We start from the raw sequence: 20,953 nt of genomic DNA, 5'->3' as shown, positions 1-20,953 counted from the left end.
TTTGTTGCATTTCCTTTGAATAATTAAATATGGAATACAGATATAATACTTAAATAATTAATAAGAATTTTAAGTGGAATGCTAAGCATGTAAAGGTACAGGAATAATTGGAGAGTACCGTTAATTTGTAGTGGCCTTTGGTATTTTCTTTATATTGCTGGCAATGATTTTTTTCTTTTTTTGGTTTGTGGGGCATTTACTCCTACAATAGTTCTTCTCTGAACATAACTCAACATTATGATAAATGTCCAAGACTTCATGCCAGCTTCCAGAAATTGACCGAGAGAGAAGTGGATTGTTTAAAGAATGTATTTTTGGTGTCTGAACAGACCAGGAAGATGTGAGCTCCTTTGTGCTGTTTGTGGGGAGCAGAGGCAATACTCTATGTCATCTAAAAGATTGCACCAAAAATTTGCAGCACTAAGAGGATACTTCCCACTTCAAGGCCAGCCTGGGCTATGCAGAGAAACCCTGTCTGTCGCACAGCAAGCAAGCAAGTAAGCAAGCAAACAAAACGGCTAGGGTGAAGCTCAGCTGTAAGGTGCTTGCCAGGCAGGTATGAGGCCATGGGTGTGATCCCAGAACCTTATAAATAAAAGCTTGTGGTCGTGTGGCACTCAGGACGAGGGGCAGAAGTTCAAGGTCTTCTCCTACAAAGGGAGTTCGAGGTCATTCTGGGCTACGAGAGACCTTGTATTAAACATACAAATGGCTTCTGTCATTTGACGCAGCAAGGGTATGTACTAGCAACAAATGCATCTACCCAGTGCGAGGTTGGTGTAAGCCATAGCAGGAGTTAACTGGTCACCCAATCTGGGGCACATGCCACTGGAGGGCCTGTAAATCACTGGGTCAGTGCTTGTAGGGCCATTAAAAGGCGTTTGTAGGACGATTGGGTGGGTTCGGTAGTCGTGTTCAAGAACATTTCGGAAAATAAACACAGGCTTTGGAACTTGACTGGCAGCTAGGCAGGGACCGCAGAGTCGGAGGCAGGCGCGGGCCGGGAATTTGGAGAGGATCCCTAGGCGGCAGCGGGCGCGCGCGGTGCGCGTGTGAGCGAGGGCGAGCGGCGGGCGGGCGGGTTGTGAGCCGGGTATTGGCAGGCGGGCTGTGGAGGCTGGGCGGTTCCGACTGCCTGACGCCAGCGCGACCAGATCAATCCAGGCTCTGGGAGCGAGCGGGCGCACCGCGGCGAGGCCAGGGCCGAGGCTGGGGACGGCGGCCGGGAGCGGAGAGGAGCGGAGAGGAGCGGAGCGGAGCGCGGGACCCGGCGCCCGGTCTCGTGCGTCCCCGCCGATGGGCGCGCCGCCGAGCCGGTAAAGCAGAGCGTACCCGAGCTGACTCGAGAGGGACTAGTCCTGCGCCGCGCGGGGCGCACCGGGACAGGGACCAGCTCCAGGGGGATCCGGGACGGGCTCCGGGGGGCGATCCGGGACGGGCTCCGGGGAGGATCCGGGACAGACTTGGGGACCCGCTCTGGGGGAATCTGGGACGAGCTCCTGGACGCGGTTCCACCCCCCCACCCCCCATGATGGCGCCTTGCGGCCGCGAACCTGCCGCCCGACCTCCTCTCCCGTCTCCCCGCGTCTTTGTCGGGCGTGCCCAGCTCTCCGGGGACCCCGTTCCGCACCGGGCCGCAGCCCCATTGTGTCCCCGCCCCGGCCTGCAGCCCCTGGCTGGGACAGCGCTGCGCTCCGCTCGGGTCTCCCTGGATGGGTGCGCGCGCCCCTCGGGGTCCCCACGCAGCCTGTTTTGGGGGTCGGGGTGAAGGAAAGTTCGCTGCACAGTTCCCTCTGATTTATTCAAAGGTCTGGCGGCCTCGCGTCGTTCCCCCCCCTCCTCCTTCCGCCTACACCCCCTGCGTCGCCCAGTGTCGCCTCATTCCTTTCCCTTTACCGGATTCGATTGCTTCACTGCGCGTTCCGAGAGCCGGGAACAACTGTTCTCGTCCCGAGCGTCTTTGTTAGTGTTTCTGTCCGGGGTGGGGGCGGTGGGCGTGAGAGCGCGGGCCTGTGCGGCCGCGCTGCGGACTGCGAGCGAGCCAGGGCTGCGGGGACAGCGTCTCCCCGAGGTGCTCTGGGGAGCCGGGAGGGACCAGCGGCGGCCACATCTCGGTTCTGTGGTAGTCGCGGCTTTTGTTTATTCGGAGGCGCATGCAGTTTTCCTAAATGCCCGGCACAACAGAATCCAGCCCAGAGCCTTCCGTCTGCAAACCCCAGCCCCGGCCACAGCCGTGTAAGAGAGCATCGTGTTGTCACCCGGCCTCTCTCGTCCCCCTCTCCTGGGCTCTTGGGTGACATCTGAAGTTTTCAGAGCACGGCTGGAAGGAGTTGCTTGGTCTGTGTAATGTCTTTCTGTTGCTGGAGCGAAATCACAGCGTGCCCTTTACAACATCTCTCCCTCCAAGGGCCTGTGGTGGATAACGTGCCCACACCTCAGCACAATGAGAAAACTGTTCCCTGACAGGTTCATTTTTCATCTTGTTTATAATTACCACTTTAAGTTGTACCGGAAGCAGATGAGCTGTGCTGGAACAATTCACAGAGTCGAGGCAGAGCTGATGTTCACTGCCTCGGTGTTTCCAATTAGTGCAAATCTTTTTTTTTTTTCCCACCAGCGTTACTATGATGTAGGTGCCAGGCCGAAATCGGCTGTCCTGACTTAACGTGTTTACCCTCCCCTTCCCCGCATTTCTCATTTTCAGTTATATGATATTTCTGTGAAGGTGGTGTGCTGTGTGTGTAATTTTGCATTTTTTAGGAAGCTGTAACCCCGAGTCTTGAGAGATGGTTTTCTGGGGGTGGGATTCGAGAGGCTCCCAAGGAAGATCAGGTTTCTTCGGAGGCTAGGGATTTGTCCTTGGTTTAGTTTTGACCCTTGCAACTGTAGGTAGTAACCAAATACATTCTTCCTTCGCAGTATCCCCAGCTTTGTACCCGTAGCGAGATGATGGACTTCACGTTTTGGAGGAATAACAGGTTTTTTTTTTTTGGTTTTTTTTTGTTTTTGTTTTTTTTTTGCAACTAAAAATGTGAACCTCTTGTTCATCTTGTCATTTAATTTTCCTTTTTTTCTGGTAAGTTCATGTGCGCATTAAGAGGAAGTAAATCTTAGTCCCAGCTACACATACTAGTTAAAAAACAAAATTTTGGCTTTTAATCTTGATTTCCAGCGATACTGGCCTCAAGATAAAATGCAGTAATGTGGTAGATTGGAAGAAGAGTAAACCCTGAGGTAATTAGATGAGCATATTTAAGCCTCGGTCGCCTCCATAATCAAGGCCAAGCTGTGTGTGTATAAAAGATCTCATCTGTGTGGTCTTACAAGGCTAATGGAGGCATCGCTGAGACTTTATAAATAATGTAAGTTGTGTATAATGTAGAGTCTCGAGGGAGGCAGAGAGAGAGCGTCATTACCAGCCTTTTCAACCTGCTTGAGATCTTAAATTGATTTACAGCACTGAACTGGTGCAAAATGATACATCAGGATGACATGGGGTCAGCCTGTAAAAGTCTATGATGTCAGCCTGTTAGTTCAGTCATCATAATTAAACCGTATTACAGGGGCAGCTAAGCAGGAGTCTGGCGTTATGGTTCAGATATGGGTGGTACATGGATTTTGTTTATAATGGAAAGGGGAGTGGTCAAGGACCCTAGTGTTTCTGAAAGCGGAAGCAGCATTCAGAACTGTGATTTCTGAGGGAGAGGAGACAAAGCAAATGGCAGAGATGTTGCATCTTGGTGAAGAAGATGTGGCTTTTCAGTTGATGCTTTGGGGTGGGGATAGGGACCTTTGCAGTTCTGATCTGTGTATCAGAGCATGCTTATGTCAGTGTGAATTTAACCTGGACTTCTGGATCGTCTAAAATACCAGAGGATCACACACTTTGTTTCTGATCATTTATTAGCTCTGAGCTTTCACTGTATTGATATGTGAGTCAACATGTTATTGCTTTAACAGGTCTTAGTTACCAGGTTTCTACTGAAAACATAATAGCAACTCAAGGGGGAAAGATGCTCACTTTTGCTAAGTTTTTCTAAAACATATTCAATTTAGACATGCTGTCCAACAAGGTAGGAATAGCCTTGTCTGTATAATGAGTCATCACTTAAGATACCATGTTGTCTGCACCACCCATATTTCAGGTAACCTTATGTGACTGCCATGTTGAATGGAATGTGTATGGGACGACTTTATCCTCACAGAAATTTCTAGACTCCTAGAATCTAAAGAGTGACCCAGGACCTTCCTTTGTACAAATAACTGCTCTTCAGACAGGTAGATCTTATTTGTCATCGTGTCCATGATTGAGAGTCCTAAGTAGATGGATATTATTGTAGGGTTTTTTCTCCCTTTCTTTCTGAACTTTTACTGTGTGTCAGCAGTGTTTATAGTTAGTGGTTCTAAATTATTTAAGCCTGGGACCTCCGCCCACCTCCCATCTTAGAGGTAAAGAAACTGAGGCAGAGTGATTGTGTTGCTTCAGGCTGCACAGCTAACAAGTTGTGATTAATGTCTCGGCAGGGGTATGAACCAAGCTACCTGCCTCCACCCTGAGCTCCCTTCTTCACTGTTTTGTCTGTTCTCTGTTTAGAACAGGGCTTCTTAAATCTTCCTCTCAAACTCCCTTCTTGCCCAAGACGTTTATCTGTGACCCTGAGTATACAGGTATATGAAATAAGTCTACAAATCAAATACTTACTGACAGTAAGTCATAGAGAGATGTGCATTATTAAAGGTCGGCAGGATGGTTCAGCATGTCAGTAAAGCTGGTGGCCTGAGTTTGAGCCTAGAACCTAACGTGCTAGAAGGAAGGAGAAAACTCACTCTCACAAATTGCCCCTGACCCCCACCCTCCTTAAATAAATTAAATATAAACAATTTAAATTTATTTAAAGATAATCCTTAGGTATACATATAATTTTACCACTTAACTAAAGAGGAAACTGAATTTTCTAATCAGATGAATGTGCTTGTTTATTTTGCATTAAAATTGGCTGGATATTTGATAGTACAGGACATGGAGCCTCTTTAGATTTTTTCAGTGGATCGATACTTTGATTTTATATTGTCAATGCAAGAGAGTGCCACTTCAACCTAAATATGTGGTATAAAATGGCAGAAGTGTGTTTAGGGCTATTTTAGAAATTATTGGAAATTCTAGCCTAATCCCAAGTCAGATTCATTGAATGTTTTATAAAACCCAAGTCAGCCACTCAAACATCGACTTTTAGAATCAAACATTCTAACACAACACATTCCAGGGATACTGTTTTAATATATGCTGAGAGGTGGTATAAGAAAACACTGAAAATCTTTGTTTTCCCTAACTAAACTATCACTTTCGAAAAACCATTTATTTGTGTGTGTGTAGGGGTGCTCAACCCGTGAGGGTTAAGGACAACCCGCTGAGTCTTCTTCACTTTATGGGCTCCAGGAACCAAACTCAGGTTGATCAGGCTGTAGGCACCTTTACCCGCTGAACCTTCCTGCTGTACCCAGGCTTTGCAGTCCTGTAAGAGTTGAAAATTTGGTGTCTGTAGTAAAAAAAGCAAAACAAAACAAAAACCCACTGCAGTTCTTAGCATATGCTAGTCTCCGACCTGCTGACGTGTTGTCCTCTGCATTACCGTGTGGCGTGAGAGCAGGAACAGGCAGAGCTGTTGGTGTTCCAATTCAAAGCTTCGATGTTCTTCGCAGAGGCTGCCAGAAACACCTTGGATCCCTTATGCCTTTGATTTTGAGTTTGGCTACGCGACATGCTGCCTGTTTCTTTTGGAGACCCTCGGCTTCAGTTAAGCTGGGATTTGGATACCCAATAGGCTTTGTCAGTGTGGACATGACTCTACTTTCGACAAATTCACTCTGTGTCCTGCTGTTTTGGGGGTGCTTTCTCCTATCACCCCTGTTTAAAAGAGAGAAACTGAAGTTCATGCTTCTCTAAGCCAGCACATGACTTGAAGACGGGTTTGACAGTAAAGCCTCTTCAAGTCCAGTCAGTGGTGTCCCTGCGTTTCTGTAATTCCCGCCGCTTGTCCTCTGAGTGTCTGTGGCCAAGCCCAAGCTGACCGTGCTGTGGAAGAGTCTAGTTCCTCTGTCTCCTCAGAACCGCTCTGCTCCCCCTGAGCAGTGAAACCCAGCAGCTGAGGTAAGAATGGTTCACTGCAGATTCCTTGGGGACTTTTTTTTAAGGATGGTGTCAGCTTTTCTAGAAAGTCTCACAACTCACTTGCTCCTTTCTTTTTGAGGAAGGGTCAGAGCTGTTTGCAAATCTGATGGAAGCATGGTTCTGACATCTTTTTCTGACTCCCTTCTTCTGATCCAGAAATGCTGATGTGTAGTTGTGAGTTTGTGTGCATAAGTCTATGTGCTCAGGCGAAGTCCACCATTGAGACTGTTTCACCAAGGGCATCAGAGACTAAAGATGCTTATTGTTAAACATTACTTTAAAAGGTTTCTAATCCAATCGGTTTCTACCAAGTTGGGCAATCTGAGGCCAAGAGAAGTTACCTGGCTTGGTGATGTTTCCCATCTGTCTGATTGAAACCGAAAGCTAGACCTGGATCCTCTTGAGTATTGATTTGTTTTTTTCCTGTTATACTCAGTGCTCCTGAGGTATTGGACTAAGCACATCTTTGATCACTTGGGAAGGGGAAGAAAGAATTTTTTTTGGAGGGGGGGTCATGATATTGATGTTTTTATACCTAACATATTTTGAGCTAAGTAGCAATTAAATCTGACAACCATAGAGAAATGTTTGCTTTCTACAGATTAAAATTGATTTTTTTTCATTCTAGAAATTGAAAAGAAAAACCCATGTCTGATTTAATCAACGAGATCTTATTAGAAATGGGTGGCCAAAGTTCAAATTAAATCAGACAGTTATGACATACTAAGAAATACATGCAATCCTTCTTTGGACCCTCTAGAACAGCATCCTTCCTCACCAGCTGAAGTTTAGGGTCTCTGGGGAGCTACGTGGGTAGTAGGGAGAGAGTTGGAAGGTCTGGGAAGAAAGAGGGTAGTTCAGCTATAGAAGGATGGAGGAAATTTAAGTCAAAATGATGTTGAGATTGGTGAAATATCTTGGTATTTTTATGTGTGGTCTTGTGATTTTGGTGCCAAGATTGTAGGCTGTTTTTGGTCATTTCACTTTTGCCATTATCTGGTAGTAGAAATACTCTAATCTGGTCATCAGTGATCTGATCTGTAGGAAAAACACATGAAGTGTTTTCAGCACTCAATTCCGCCGGTTACTTCTCTAAGGAAAGCGATGGAGCTAAGAAGCATATTACTGTAACCATTCAGATCCAAACCGCTCATTTAGGCGTGTGCTGAGATGAGGCACAGCTGGTCCACAAAAGAGCATTGGAGGCTCTTGCTGGCCTGTTTGCAAAACTGAGCAGGATGTCCAGGGCGTTCAGTTGCATAGGGGACTCTCTCTTTCCCTTGGGAAGAGCGAAAACTTTCCTGAACAGTTCAACCTCAGCGAGTACATCAGTTTGGAGGAGGCACTGGGAACTGCCATATTTGGACAGCTTTGCAATTTCATTATAAACTGAAAACAGAATTGAGAAAGGATTCCCTCCTGATAAGAGAGCATCAGCCCTCTCAGGCTCCGGGAGTCCTTGCCTGTTGACTCTCCTACATCTCATCTCTGTGTGGTTCCAAGTGTCTTAGAAGAAGCCTGTGTTTCTCTTTGAAGAACCCACATGTGTGGTGTGGGAACTTGGTGGTGGTTGGTTTCCTCCTCCTCCTCCTCCTCCTCCTCCTCTTCTTCCCACTATTGTTGTTGTTATTAGAGACACGCCTGTGTGGAAGGAGAGAACACAACACAGAACCATCACTTAAATGTCCGTACGTCCTTAGCTCGGGTGTCAGAGAATGGTCATGGTCATGTTTGGGAAAGAGAGAGAGAGAATGATACCACATGCTATGATACCACATTTTGATGCTTTATTTACAGCTTTCTTTAATTTGAGGGCTCCTGTGCTCGGCTCCTTTTCTTACAATCTCAGATAGTTTCAGGGTATAGTCATCCAAACTGTTCATTCTTCCTGTCTGTCTGTCTGTCTGTGCTTTCTCTGTGCAGAGTACTGTACAGCTGTTTTTCCTTTCAGTTTCAAACACCACAAGAAAAAAAGGTTAGCTAATTATCTTCAACGACTGTAATTAGGCATTAAATTAAGTTATTCATTTAGTTAAATGCAAGGGCTTTTATTTGTTTAGATTGGAAGAAAACTTTTTTTAATGGAAGAGGATATTTAAATAAGCCCCTTATTTGGTGATTTTTGGTGTAGTATTGTAGTCAGTGTATGCTTTATTCACCCATGAATTTTTTTTGGTTTTAAGAGTTACAGTAATTCATGAGAAGACACATAACAATGAAAGAAAAAAATCAGTAACACTGTAAGAATTGTTACAGAGCAATCTAGGGTTTAGTCTCACAACTCATGGAGGACTCCTGTGGGGTAGAAGTACGTGGGGCTTGGATCCGTAGGGAGCACAGTGGATGAGCAGGAGTGATCCCGCAGCAGTCCTGCCCAGTGGAAATACTGCCATGGGGCAAGTGTCCTCTGTCTGCCACCAGAGCCATAGCCACAGGTGACTATCCAGCGCTGAATGTGGCCTTTATTCGGGTCAGCTGATTTGTGCTTTACTGTTTGCATTAGCAGTGTGTGGCTTTCAAAGTGAGTAGCACAGACTTACCCACTAGTGAGCTGACCCGCCTGACCTTGGTGGGCATTCCTGATGGAGCCTGAGACAGGATGGAGATGTGCAAAAGTCAAGACGAACATCTTGAGGGCTTGTGTGCCAGAATGCAGAAGCGTCGGGGAGTCACTGCAGAAACTGGGACTTGAGTTTGGAACCGGGGTCAGTAGATGCTGGATGCAGCTTTTTTTTTCTTATTTTTTTAAGCTTTCTTTCATGTGATGATTAATCTTTGATGAAATTGATAAAGAACAACAACAAACTAACGAAGACTTGGCCATTACATGGCTGTGGAATTATGAGAAAGATGCCAGAGGTGACCACGAACCTCTGGCTGGGAAACCGATGCACCACTACGTGTTAGTGAGGCTGAGGCTTGTGCAGGTGGTAAGTTAGAACTGATGTGTTGGATTTCCAGTGGGATGACTAGTTAGGTTGTGTAGGTAAGTTAGACATGCAGAGCTCAGCGCTTTGTGTGGGGTCTTTGTGCAGGATGAGGGGAGTGCTGGTGCCTCCAGCCACCTGCTGTGCGCCCAGAGGGAACCAGGTGGGGAGGCAGAGCACATAGGTTCAGTTTTCCATCCAAGCTCACACCTAGGAAGAAGCATGTCTGAAGTAGTCAGAGTGACTGTAAGAAAGACGTAGCGTCAGAGGAGCGAAGAAACCAGGACTCCATGCTAGAGTCCAAAGGAGGGTCAGAGAGAGGGCGCGCCTGTCGCTTGGGTTAAAGGGGAAAAGGCGTAAAGTGACTAGCTGTGGAGAGAATAGCGTATTGAGAAGTGAGAACTAGGTTCTTGGACTCCTGCTAGTCCCTTATTTTTTATAATATGAGACTTTGTGTAGAGAGGTGGAAGAGACCAGGGACAGCGATTCAAGACAGTGTGATTGCGATCTAAAGCACAGACGACAAAATCCCGACCCTGTAATGTCTGAGTGGGACTCAGGTCACAGGAGAAAGCACCACAGCAGCGTGCACACGTCTGCTGACTCTCCCCGCGTGGCAGGGAGCTGGTTGCCTGGGTGTAAGATCATGCCCCAGACTTGCTCACATTGTAACTTTTGGAAAACTGCTGTGAGCTTGTGGTTCTGCCCCGCTAGAAGAGAAAAGGAAGAGACGACAGTCCAGCCCAGGGATTGCTGTGAACATGAAGTTCACGTTTTTGTATTTCATCTAGTTTAAGGCGTTACTTCATGTTCTACCGAGGAAAAGCACCTGTCGCGTTAAACACGGTGGTCTAGGAATCATACTCTTTGCGGCTTTAGAGATATTAAAGTAGTGTTAAAATGTAGGAGTTGCGTCTTTCAGCGGCAAGTGCTGAGCACATGAAAGGTTCGGCGTGGGACCGGCCACCTCCTGAGCATTTAGCTGTGGTAACTGTTTATACAAATCAGTGTTTTTTGCAGTAGAGAATGTTAATGAGGACAGTATTGCATCCAGTCCAGATAAAGGGGTGCCAGGATGAGGAATCTAAAGTACTAAATGATTGCAGGATAGCAAGAATAGACAGGAATCTTGGAGAAAGAAGTGGTGAGAACCAAGTCTGGGAATTTGTAAAGCATTTCCTGGACAGTTGCTGATGACGGTTTTTAGAAAGTATGGTAACTGAACTCAGGGATGAATCCCTTTAAAGAGCTAAATTAAGTTATTTAAATTGCTCAAAGCCTTTAAAAATTAGTATTCTGAGTTTATCCATGCCCTTTTTAATTGGCCTCCCACCCCAGTACTGGGATTAAATATGTGAGTCTTTGGTCTGTTTGCATCATTCATTAGTGTTAAATTGTTGTCCACTCTGACAGAACAGAATCTTCCTGGCAAGAAGGTTGGCGTATGGCAGTCTGAGGGAACTGCAGAGCCCTCTGGATGTGGCTCCAAAGGACAAAACCAGAGCAGAAAAACTTTGGATATGACAAATGTCATGTCAGTGGGTATGCACCAGATATGCAGATAACCTGACAGCAGGTCTCCACAGTGTTACTGTGGCCTGTAAGCACCTTCCAAACGCAGCGAGAAGCAATGCCTGGAGAGAAGAGCCAGCAATTCACTAACGGATGAAACACGGCCTGATGAGGGTGCCCTGCACCAGCTCGTCACTGGGAGGCAGAGGAGCAGTGTCTTGCCTTAGACCTTAGTGAGTTTCTCATTGTGAATCAGAATGTGTGTGTCTGGGAACACTCGGAACAAAGGGGCCCAGTATGTCAGAGCAACCTGCTGGAATCAGGAGTTGCAGGGGGTGTAAGCTACATGTGAACACACGTTTCCTCCACAGTAGCCTGCTTCCTCCATGACAGGCCTTGGGGTCAGGGGTCACCTACCTAGAATTTAACATTTCTGGCCCTGTTAGGGCTCCTGCACATGCACGTTGCTTAGTCAGCTGGCAAGATTAATGAGCCTTGAAGATACTCATCTTCCCTAGGACATTTTGAAATACCCACCCCTGTCTCCTGCCTGTGCCGTAGCGTTAGGTTTCACAGTGGCATTTACTCATTTATATGAGATACAGTGATGTCTTGGAATATGGCTTTGATTATGGAGACGGACTGGTTTATGAAGAATCACAGTGAGGGAAGTGGCCCCGTGGAGTAAAACCTCTTCTGAAGTTAAAAGGGCATCCAGATTTAGTCCCGATTTCCTGTTACGGATAATAGTTAGTGGTCAGGGGTTCTAAAAGACTTTTCATACACTGCCCAGAAGGAGGTCTGATGATGATAGGTGAGATCCTGAACCAACTGAGTCAAATTCTGTCCTGCCTCAGCATTTGGTATGAGGCTCTTGCATAGCTGCTAGACAGAACTTGTCTATCTCCTCACCATCGCCTTTCCTGTAAATTGCCTGGAAATATTTCCAGGTGGAGAGGAAGGCTTCCTATCTCACCCGTGGGCTCCTGGCTCCGCCTGCAGCCTTCCCTCCGTCCTTCAAGAGGCTTGCGGAGTGATAGGAGGGGGGACGCCGAATTGGTGTGCCACCCAAACACTGGGAGCTGAGTGGACAGGAAGAGTGAATGTTGAGCTGTTAATTTTGGTAAATGTAGTGACTGTGTGTGTGTGTGTGGGGGGGGTCTGTGCACAGCTTTTGGGGACCAGTCCTCCTTGTTTCCTTGTTTGAGGCATTGATGTTCCTGTCTTTGCACTGCTTACTCCCATACGGTTGGTCTGTGAGCTTCCAGGAGATTGTGTCTCCACCTCTCAGCTCACCACTGGAGTGCCGGGATTACAGATGCGCACGACCACAGCTGGCTTCTTACTTGGTTCTGGGGATCGAACTCAAATCATCAAGCTTGCGAGGTGAGCATTTTTACCCGCTGCACCGTCTCCCTGGCCCGGTAGCTTTTCCTGATGGGAAATAAAATAGCTCTGTAGAAATTCGGCATGGCCCCTTTTAAGAGCTCAGGACAGTTGGTAGTGTGTACTTGCAGTCTCCTCTGTTCCGGCTTCCTGTTTTGTGGACAGCTCTTGCTGGCTTTGCAGTCTGGAGGGATTAATAAGAACCTCCTTGTTTTCCCTGTTGTCTTTAGTTAATTTCTGTTTAGTTTGTTCAAGCTTCAGAGAATGTTTGATAGGTTTTAATTTTTTTTTTTTTTTTTTTGCTAACTGAAAAAAAAAAAAAAGAACTTATCATCTAGATGATTGGCACAAAAACTAGATGACCTTTATTTGTGCTTAAACAGGGAGTCATCAGATTGTATGGGATGAGATGTTCTGTGTTCCAGGAAAGCCTCCTTCTCAGAGGGCACGTGTTGTGATTTTGGGTTTTAAGTCAGTATTAACCAACTCAACAAACACTGCATTTCTCCTTGGCATCCTGCACAAGACTGTGGTTTGGGAGGGACAGAAAAGTGTGTAGTTTCTACCTGAGGAGGCAATCTAGTTGGTACGATATGAACGGCTGTGTAACAGGCTGCTGTTAATATTATGGAGCTGAGTTTAAAAGCAGTTCATGTATGCTTGGGGTTGTCTCTCATAAGCAAGGGGTTGGGAAGGAAGTTTGATGCAATTGGTAGGGTGTTCTAGATTGATTATTTATTGCATGTGTATTTTCATGCATGTGTGTATACCATGCTGTACCTATGGAGGTCAGAGGACAACATGAAAGAGTTGGTTTTCTCCTTCAACTGTCTGGCTCCAGGGGATTGAACTCGGGTCATCAGGTGTGGAGGCAGGCACCTGACCCATTTGAGCTCGCTTGCCTGTCTGGGAAAGTGATTCCTGCCAGCCTACCTTTCCCCTTAGCTAATTCTCTAGCAAGCTTCTGAATGCCTAAAATGTATATTTATACTTAATACATATCTTATACAGTTTGATAAAGTTGGGATAAAGGACCATAAATATAGGACTTGGACTAAGGAGCTTGTGGCTCTGAGGAACAGCACAAACCTGCTTGTCGAGTCTAGCCTCTGTTGTAATACCTTTCATTTCAGTTATCATGTTAGCCTGAGTTCCTTGAGGGTATGCAGGGTGTCTTCATGATCTCTGTGCAGAAGCACAGTGGTTCCCACCTGGCCTGCTCCTCAGAGTCCATCAACACCAGCAGCACAGGACACCTGGCTGTCCAGGGATCCCGGTTACAGTCAGGTGTCGGCCTGGCACGCTGGCCATGTACTGAGTGCATTTTTCCACGTTGATGTTTTTGAAAACGTGTTAGGAAATCTACCATGTTGTGTTGTAAGTGCCTTGTGGGTATGGACCATGAGTGGCTTTTCTGTTTGGGTGGCTTTCATGCTTGGGAGCCCGTGGTAGGGTGCAGGGCTGTTGTAAGTGTTGAAGCACATCAGTTAGATGCTGAGGACTGTTGCTCTGTTTTTCTTGGAGGGAAGAACTAGAAAGGATATGGGGCAGGAGAGATGATTGCCCATCTGTTAAGAGCACTTACTGCTCTTGCAGAGGACCCACATTTGGTTCCTAGCACCTGCCTCAGACAAGCCAGTCACGCGTAACTTCTACTCCAGGGGATCCAATGCCCTCTATAGGCCTTTTCAGGGATTGCACTCGTGTGCACACACACATACCCATAATTTAAAGAGAAAGGGTGTGTGTTTTGGACATCATTCCCTCTATCCTAGCAGGAACCAGAAACCCCTCAAGTTGAAGAGTTAGCAATGCCACGAAGTAAAGCCACTGAGGCCTGAGGTGCTTAGATGGTGAAGAGAAAAGGAGGCGAGGTGTGGTGGAACCGAGCATGGTCCCCTGGCCGTGTCTGGGAGGTTGTTTAGTCCTCACAGTCTGGAGGCCGGGCATGGGGACTGCATTTGGCTTGTGGGAACCGAGGCCAGGGATGCATCTAAACTGTTGTCATGCTGAGGTGGGAAAGTCTTGGAACAGAGCATGGAAGGGGGATCAGGAGGCAGGAGGATAAGGGAAGTGACATCACCAAGGGGGTAGGTCTGCCATACCGGCTTTGCCTTTCCCTCCACTCTTCAGAGTCCAGACAGCCTGGGACTTGCAGCTGTGTGCTAGGCTGTACAATGACTGTTGTAGTATTTTGTTCTTGACTAAATTTTCCTCACCTCTATGCTTGCTCAGTTGGACAAGTTATTATCCCAAGATCAGGAAATGAGCCTCGTAGTTTGTTTATGCAGTTTTATATTTTTAATAAAAGGTCTTGAAAATACAAAATTTTAATTCTGTTTATTCATTTACATATGTATATGTGTGTCGGTGGGTAAGTGCATGTGTGCCGTGGTGCACATTTGGAGGTCAGAGGACAACTTTCAGGAGTCACTTTTCTCCTTCTAGCATGTGGGTCCCAGGGATGCAACTCAGATTGTCATAATTGGCAGCAAGCGCCTCCACCTGCCAGCTCGTATTGTCAGCCCAGAAAATGAATTTCTAAAAGGGAGTTCAGTATTCCACAGACAGCTAAGAGGGACACCAGGAGTGGAGCTTCCGTGCGGGCTGCTGGTGTGAAGCTCCCGTCCTGCTCCACTTTAGTCAAAACTCTGTAGGTTAAAGTGAATTGAATTTTGTCATGGCCATCCTGACAAAACCCGTGATTTGTCCTTGTTCTAAGATGGGGACGTACCGAGGAGAACAGTAGCAACAGAAGTAAGTTAGGAAGGGAAGGAGTCGGAGGAATTAAAACGAAATACTAAACAAATCCTTACGCTTTATGCAGCAAACAGAGTGGGTGGTGTTCAGGAAGCAGGGGGGTGGCGGGGTGGCCTCAGCAAGTTCCCTCGGCCCGCTGGCCATTTGGGTCTTGGTTTTACAGCCTCTAAAGTAATGCAGACCTTACAGGATTCCCACTGGGGCGAAGGGAATTGGTGCCTGTGGCTGCTTCAGCGTTCCTTGACTTCTTTCGGATTTCCATTGTAAGGGAGCCGTATAGCTTAGATACGCAGGAGAGGTGTGGCTGCAGAGAGAGCCGGCCTTGGCCATTCCACTCGCACGCGTGTGCTCCTTATAGATAAGTAGTGCCTGTGCCATCTCCAGTTTCCCCCCCCGTGGGGCTCACGCTTCCTTCCCTCCCTTTAACACCTGCGTCTTAACGGATGCCACCTTCAGTCTGTCACAGCCCAGCAGCCTGCAGTAGTCCTGTTAAACTGCAAGTCAGATGTGTCTCCATTGAGCCCAGATCTTCAGGAGTTCCCACTCAGGCTGGTCCCTGCTTGACTCTGCCCTCCGTCCAATCCCCACTCCAGCCATACTGGACTCCTGGCTCTCCTGGAACATGGCAGGCAGTTCTTGACAGCAAGCTGGCCTTTGCACTTGTTCCTGTTTGCCGACTTCCTGGGCCTCCTTTCAGGGCGTGTTCTCCATGAGGTTTCCTTGACACCAGAATACAGGTCCATAGGTTTCCGAACACTGTCCTTGTCTCGGTACTTACAATAATTCTTGGCACATCCTCGGTGTTTGTTGAGTGAATTAAATAACTGTGGTAGTTATCTTCTTTTTTTTTAAGTATTAAAAAATAATGTTAAAACTTAATTAAGCAGAAAGGAAATGAGCAAGTTTCATTTTACATATATAAGCAGTATCCGAAGAGCATCACTTGGCCAATGGCTCCATTAACGGAATATGTTCAAGTGCTGCTGTTTCCAGACCAATCTTGTTATGTATTCACATTCAGTCCTTGTAACAACCCAGTCAGGTGGTGGCAGAGTAACCAGGGTCCGAAGACACAGCAACGCCCCAGTGAGGAGCAGCAGCTGAGGCCCTTTCAAGTTAAGGACTCTTATTTTTTATTTAAAAACAATCATAAAACGGTTAAAAAAAAAAAAAAGACTTCATTTGAAAGCCTGAAAAACAGGCCCTGGCTAACTTTGGTTTTAGTCTGCCTTTTGTTTCCATTTTGAAAACATAAAGTAAACGGTTAATGTTAAAATTCCTGACAGTGTCAAAGCAACAAGTTTTATTTCTCTCACCTGTGGAGGAAGTGGCCTCCGCCCAGCTTGACTGAATTAGGAGGGAAGTGATTTTTTCAAGTGATAAAAAGAAATAAAATTCCATGCTCTTCCCACAGGAGGGGTTCAACAATCGGGAGAGAGGCGTGAGACCGTATGTTGGTTTGCAAAAGGATATAACTCGTAAAGATGTTTCCTTTGATCCCGTGATGGACATGGATGTGTTTCCCTTCTAGAGGGTCCTGATTAAATTAAGCAATTAAGAACGGAGCTGAAGGATCTAAATATAGGGAGAGAGTTCATGCTGTCCTGCTCTGGGTACACCAGCACGCCCTACAGATGTGGCCGCTCTCACAAACAGCACCTGCAAGTTCAGAGAAACAGCCGAGCCCGTTCCGAACGCTGCTAGGCAGCGGGAGTTGGAGGGGAGGGGATGGCTTTTCCTCCTGGGCTCAAATCCCACTGCATCTGGGGGTTTGCTGTTTGGATTACTTGTTTTTTAAAAACCTGATTCATAAACTTTTTTCCCCCTTTCTTGCGCTTTTTTGTTTTGTTTCTTGAGACAGGGTCTCACTATGTAAAATTGCTGTTCAAGATAACAATTCAAAGAGAATAGTGTTTTATTTTTATTATTTTTATTTTTTTGTTGTTGTTGAGATGACTAAGGCTCTCCTGTATTTCAGGAGTGAGGACCCTGGTGGGCTTTTTCAGGAGGTTGTGGGGACCTGGATCTGCCCAGCATCCCTTTATGCTGATTAAAGAACCCAGTAGAGTTTCGGGGAAATGTTAAGGAGATAAAGAAATTCCAAGTCTGGTGGTTGAAGTTGGGGACAGTAAGGAAACTTTGAATTGGGATAATTTCCTCAACCAAAGGAGTAATTATCTAAGAAAAAAAAAATCCTGAAACTTGCAGTTCCTCAGGGAGTCTATTGACACGACCCAGCGCCCCGTCGGGAAGAGGATTTGTGTGTGCACAGGAGGAGGAGCTGTTTTCTAACACAGACGAGCCACCCCGAGACACATACCTGAGCACCTAAGTGTCTAAACTGCAGCTGCATCCCGCAAGACCCTGTCGCTGTGACCAATTCTTTGGTTCCTTTTCATCAAGGGGACGTTACTTTTGACGACATCTGCAGTGTCGTGGCCCTCGTAGGCTTGTAAGTGGCGATCTGGGATTCACACCCTGCTGACCTCCAGGTCTCCCACCTAATCAGCACTCCTCAGGGACCATATGGCAGCCAGCGCCCCAGCCTGTCACACTGGAAAGGGCGTTGATGCTCGCCCCTCAAAGGCTCCGGGTCCAGCTGAGCTCTCTCTCCCTCCTGGGCTCCCTCTTCTTTCGTCGCCTGCTTCCCCTCCCCCACTCGGGAAAATCCAAACTCTGGAAAGGTGCATTTTTTTATTTTTTATTTTTTAATGAAAACAAGGCAAACTAGATACTCTACCTCATCAGTCCATGAGTGACCCGGACCAGCGGAGAGTCCTGTGATCTCTGAGCATCTTCATATTGTTTTCTTACATAGGAATTTTATAAAAATATTTTTCCCTGGGACTTGACTACAAGTTCATTTTAGCCTAACTTTCTAGCAATGAAATAAAGTCTTTTTAATATGGATCGGGGGCCAGTAGGTAGAAGTGCTGGCCGCCAAGCCCGACCGCCAGAGTCCCAGCCCATGGTGGAAGGAGGGAACTGACTTCTGAAAGGAGGGTCTGACTCTGACCTCTGCATGAGCAAGGTGGCGCGTGCGTGCGTGCGTGCGTGCGTGCGTGTGTGTGTGTGTGTGTGTGTACAACAAATAAATGTAACTTCAAAAAATAGAAGACTATTGGGAGGTTGTATAACCTCCAGTTTCCTCCTGTTCTAGGATTTTTCTTTCTCATTTTGGATGACAGGAAGTCTGACTTACCCCTGTTTTCCCCTCACCATTGATGGGGAATGCTGAGAGCTGATTGCTGATTAAAGTCAGAGCAGTGAGCAGGTAGTTCACCTGTTTCTGCCCGCAGAACGGACCCTCCGATCACGTGGACCAGGTCACAGCATTTCAGTTAGAAGGTATTTTTTGAGAACAGTGAGGCCCACCTTCATTTTCAAGTTCGTGTAATGACCTTGAGTTGTATAGCAGTTTTAACTTGTCCTTTCTCCTGCCTTACCGTTTTCCTTAAGGAGAGTACTAACTTTCCCCACCCGACAGCTTTCTTCTGCTTGTTGGGGGAGGGGACAAATACGCCAGACTTAATAGACTCCACCCCTTGTTTGAGATAATATGTAGCCTTAGTTCAAACTCAGTATGTAGATTAGGCTGCTTCGAACTCAGAGATTCACACACTTCCGGCCTACCAGAGTGCTGAGGTGAAAGCGGTACATCACTCTGCCTAGCCATTCCCCTCACCCTTTTGATCTGTCTTGGGCCCCAACCTATAGGAAGGGCTGCCCACAATCAGGACAGGGCTCAGTTTATCTTCCCTGGAAAACTCCCTGACAGATAGGCCCAGAGGTGTGGGTAACTAATTTAGGTACTTCTTAACCCAATCACGTTGACAAGATTAATTTACCAAAGCCGGTGTCTGTCAGGCTATGGGGGGGTAGCCATTTCTGGGAACCCCTGTGCGGGGCCATTCCATGAAAATTGAGAAGTCTGCTGTCTGGCTGACTTTATTGAAAGGTTTGAGCTCTTGGCCTTCAGAAGTCCTGGTTAATCCAGTAGCCTAATTTCACGTAGACCTAATGATTATAACGATGGGTTTTTTTTGTACCCATTTTTTTTTACTTCCCCATCTTACTCTTACCAAAACAAACAAACAAACAAACAAACAAAAAAAACCCCCAAAAAAACCTCATTGTACTTCTTTACTGAATTACAGGATTTTTTGTTTTGTAAGATATTACTGTCAGTAAGCTTGTGAAGGAGAAATTGTCCTTCGACTCCGCAGCATCTAGTCTTTTGTTAGCACATTGTCTCCGTGAAGTTTGAGGAATTAAATATTTGTAAATCCATCTTAGAGTAATGGAAGTTAGATCAGAGGCCCTGGTATGCTCCTCTTTGTTTCCTTCTGGATGTTCCAGTTTACATATTTCGGAGGAGGCAAGAATTCTCCTCCTGGGCTGGTGAATTGGATGCTGGGGTAGGCTAGCTGTGCCTTTCTCTGATGCCGATTCAGAACTCCACTGTTGACCCCAGACCAGTGGTTCTCAGCCTGTGGGTCAGGACCCCGGGGCGAATGACCCTTTCACAGGAGACCACCAGAAAACACATATTTGCATTACAATTCATAACAGTAGCAAAATGACAGCTATGAAGTAGCAGCGAAGTAGCTTTATGGTTGGTGTCACCACACGTGAGGAACTGTGTTAGAGGGTCACAGCATTAGGAAGGCTGAGAGCCACCGGTCACGTATGCTGCTGTGACGTCCAGGGTCTATGGCAAGATAGTTTTCTATACTAAAAATAACAAACGACGCAGGCCTACCAGCCTCTCCGCAGATTTTGCTTATTCCCTGTGTCCACAGGATCTGTCCATCTGTGTAAAACAGTGGCCATGGTGTAGTCTGGAAACAGGCCCCAGTTGATTTATTGAGTTATTAGATCAAGCCAGGCAGTGGTGGCGCATGCCTTTAATCCCAGCAGAGGCAGGCGGATCTCTGTGAGTTCGAGGCCAGCCTGGTCTACAGAGTGAGTTCCAGGACAGGCACCAAAACTACACAGAGAAACCCTGTCTCGAAAAACAAAAACAACAACAACAACAAAAAAGGTATGGCTCAAACAACATCTTTGTGAAGTTTTTTTCATGAATAACCTGCTCAGCTGTTATGCAGTTTCAAAGTAAAGTTAATTAATACCCTGTGCTTTTTGTTCAGCCCAGTCCTCCTGATCGCTAGGCCCTGATAGTGTGCCATTAGTTAAGGAATGGGTCAGAGATGGGCGGTCTGCCTCCTGCATAGCTGAGCACTTACCTGTCGGTTACTCTTTAAAGGTAGTGTGAGCCTCCAATTTCCTCAGTCATTTTCTGAAACATTCTTACTAGGAAATACAGTTGTCCCTCAGTACATGTGGAGTCATGCTTTCCATCTAGTCCACTGGTTTCCAGGGTTAGAACTGTCCAAGCCAAGGCTGAGTGTCTCATTTCTCTTCCTCTCATTAAAAGTCCATCAGGCCTTCCTTCCTGTGGAGATGGACTCCGGGGCTCTGAGGAAACCTGCGGACCTCCATAAGCTACATGTCTTCTTCCGGTGCTGCTCAGTCTTGGGGTACCTGCAGCGCCCAACTCAGTGGGGCTGCTTAGAAAAGAGTTCTGCCCTGAGGTTTAAGGAGAGTGTAAATGATACACGCCGGTGCGTTTTAAGGATGAGTGTGTTTGTGTGTGTGTGTGTGTGTGTGTGTAGGTCAGAGGACGGATTGCCAGGATTGTGGGCTATCTTGCCTGCCCAAGATCCATTTTCTTCAAACATCAGCTGTTGGCTGAGTTCACAGATACAGAACTCAGAGATGTGGAGGATTAACTGTGACTTCAGATATAAGCCAGTATGACTGTTAAAACTTTCTGAAGGAATTCGGGGCATTGAACACAGAGACTAGTTTGCCGATATTTACACATTTGGGTAATGATGTGTTTCTTTACTAGGTGAGGTGGAGATAAAGGAACTGTTCATCGTACAATCGGCTGGTTCTGTTTCCTCTAATACAAAGCAAATTATGCAGCAGTTAAGAGCAGCTTAAATTTCACCCCTTTAATGATAAAGAATACCCCATAAATTTCAGAGTTAGCCATTTAAAGTTGAATATGCTAATGTCTGAATTGGAAGTCCTGTGACTGAGAGTTTGTAAGAGAAGGTATGAATTGAGAACCATTTTTAAATTATCCTTTTATTATTTCTGGAGCTGGGTCACACTGTCAGTCCAGTTATGT

At 46.5% G+C, this 20,953-nt stretch overlaps 1 protein-coding gene across 4 annotated transcripts in view; it reads left to right on the top strand.

Moving 5' to 3' along the window:
- The first annotated feature begins 951 nt into the window (after positions 1 to 951).
- Smad1 (SMAD family member 1) overlaps positions 952 to 20,953 on the top strand; it is a 63,324-nt gene continuing 43,322 nt past the window's right edge. For 2 of the 4 annotated variants that reach the window (XM_059264305.1, XM_059264302.1), the window contains exon 1: positions 1,239 to 1,316. The gene's annotated coding sequence lies outside the window, so the exon portion shown is untranslated. Of the gene's footprint in view, positions 1,053 to 1,238; positions 1,317 to 1,977; positions 2,236 to 20,953 lie in introns of those variants that run through there. The other 2 variants (XM_059264304.1, XM_059264303.1) reach the window with 2 other exon arrangements.

This window comes from Peromyscus eremicus, chromosome 5 (assembly GCF_949786415.1).
Source record: "Peromyscus eremicus chromosome 5, PerEre_H2_v1, whole genome shotgun sequence".
Lineage (NCBI taxonomy): Eukaryota > Metazoa > Chordata > Mammalia > Rodentia > Cricetidae > Peromyscus > Peromyscus eremicus.
Note: the sequence above shows the minus strand (reverse complement) of the source record. Positions and strands in the feature narration are given on the sequence as shown.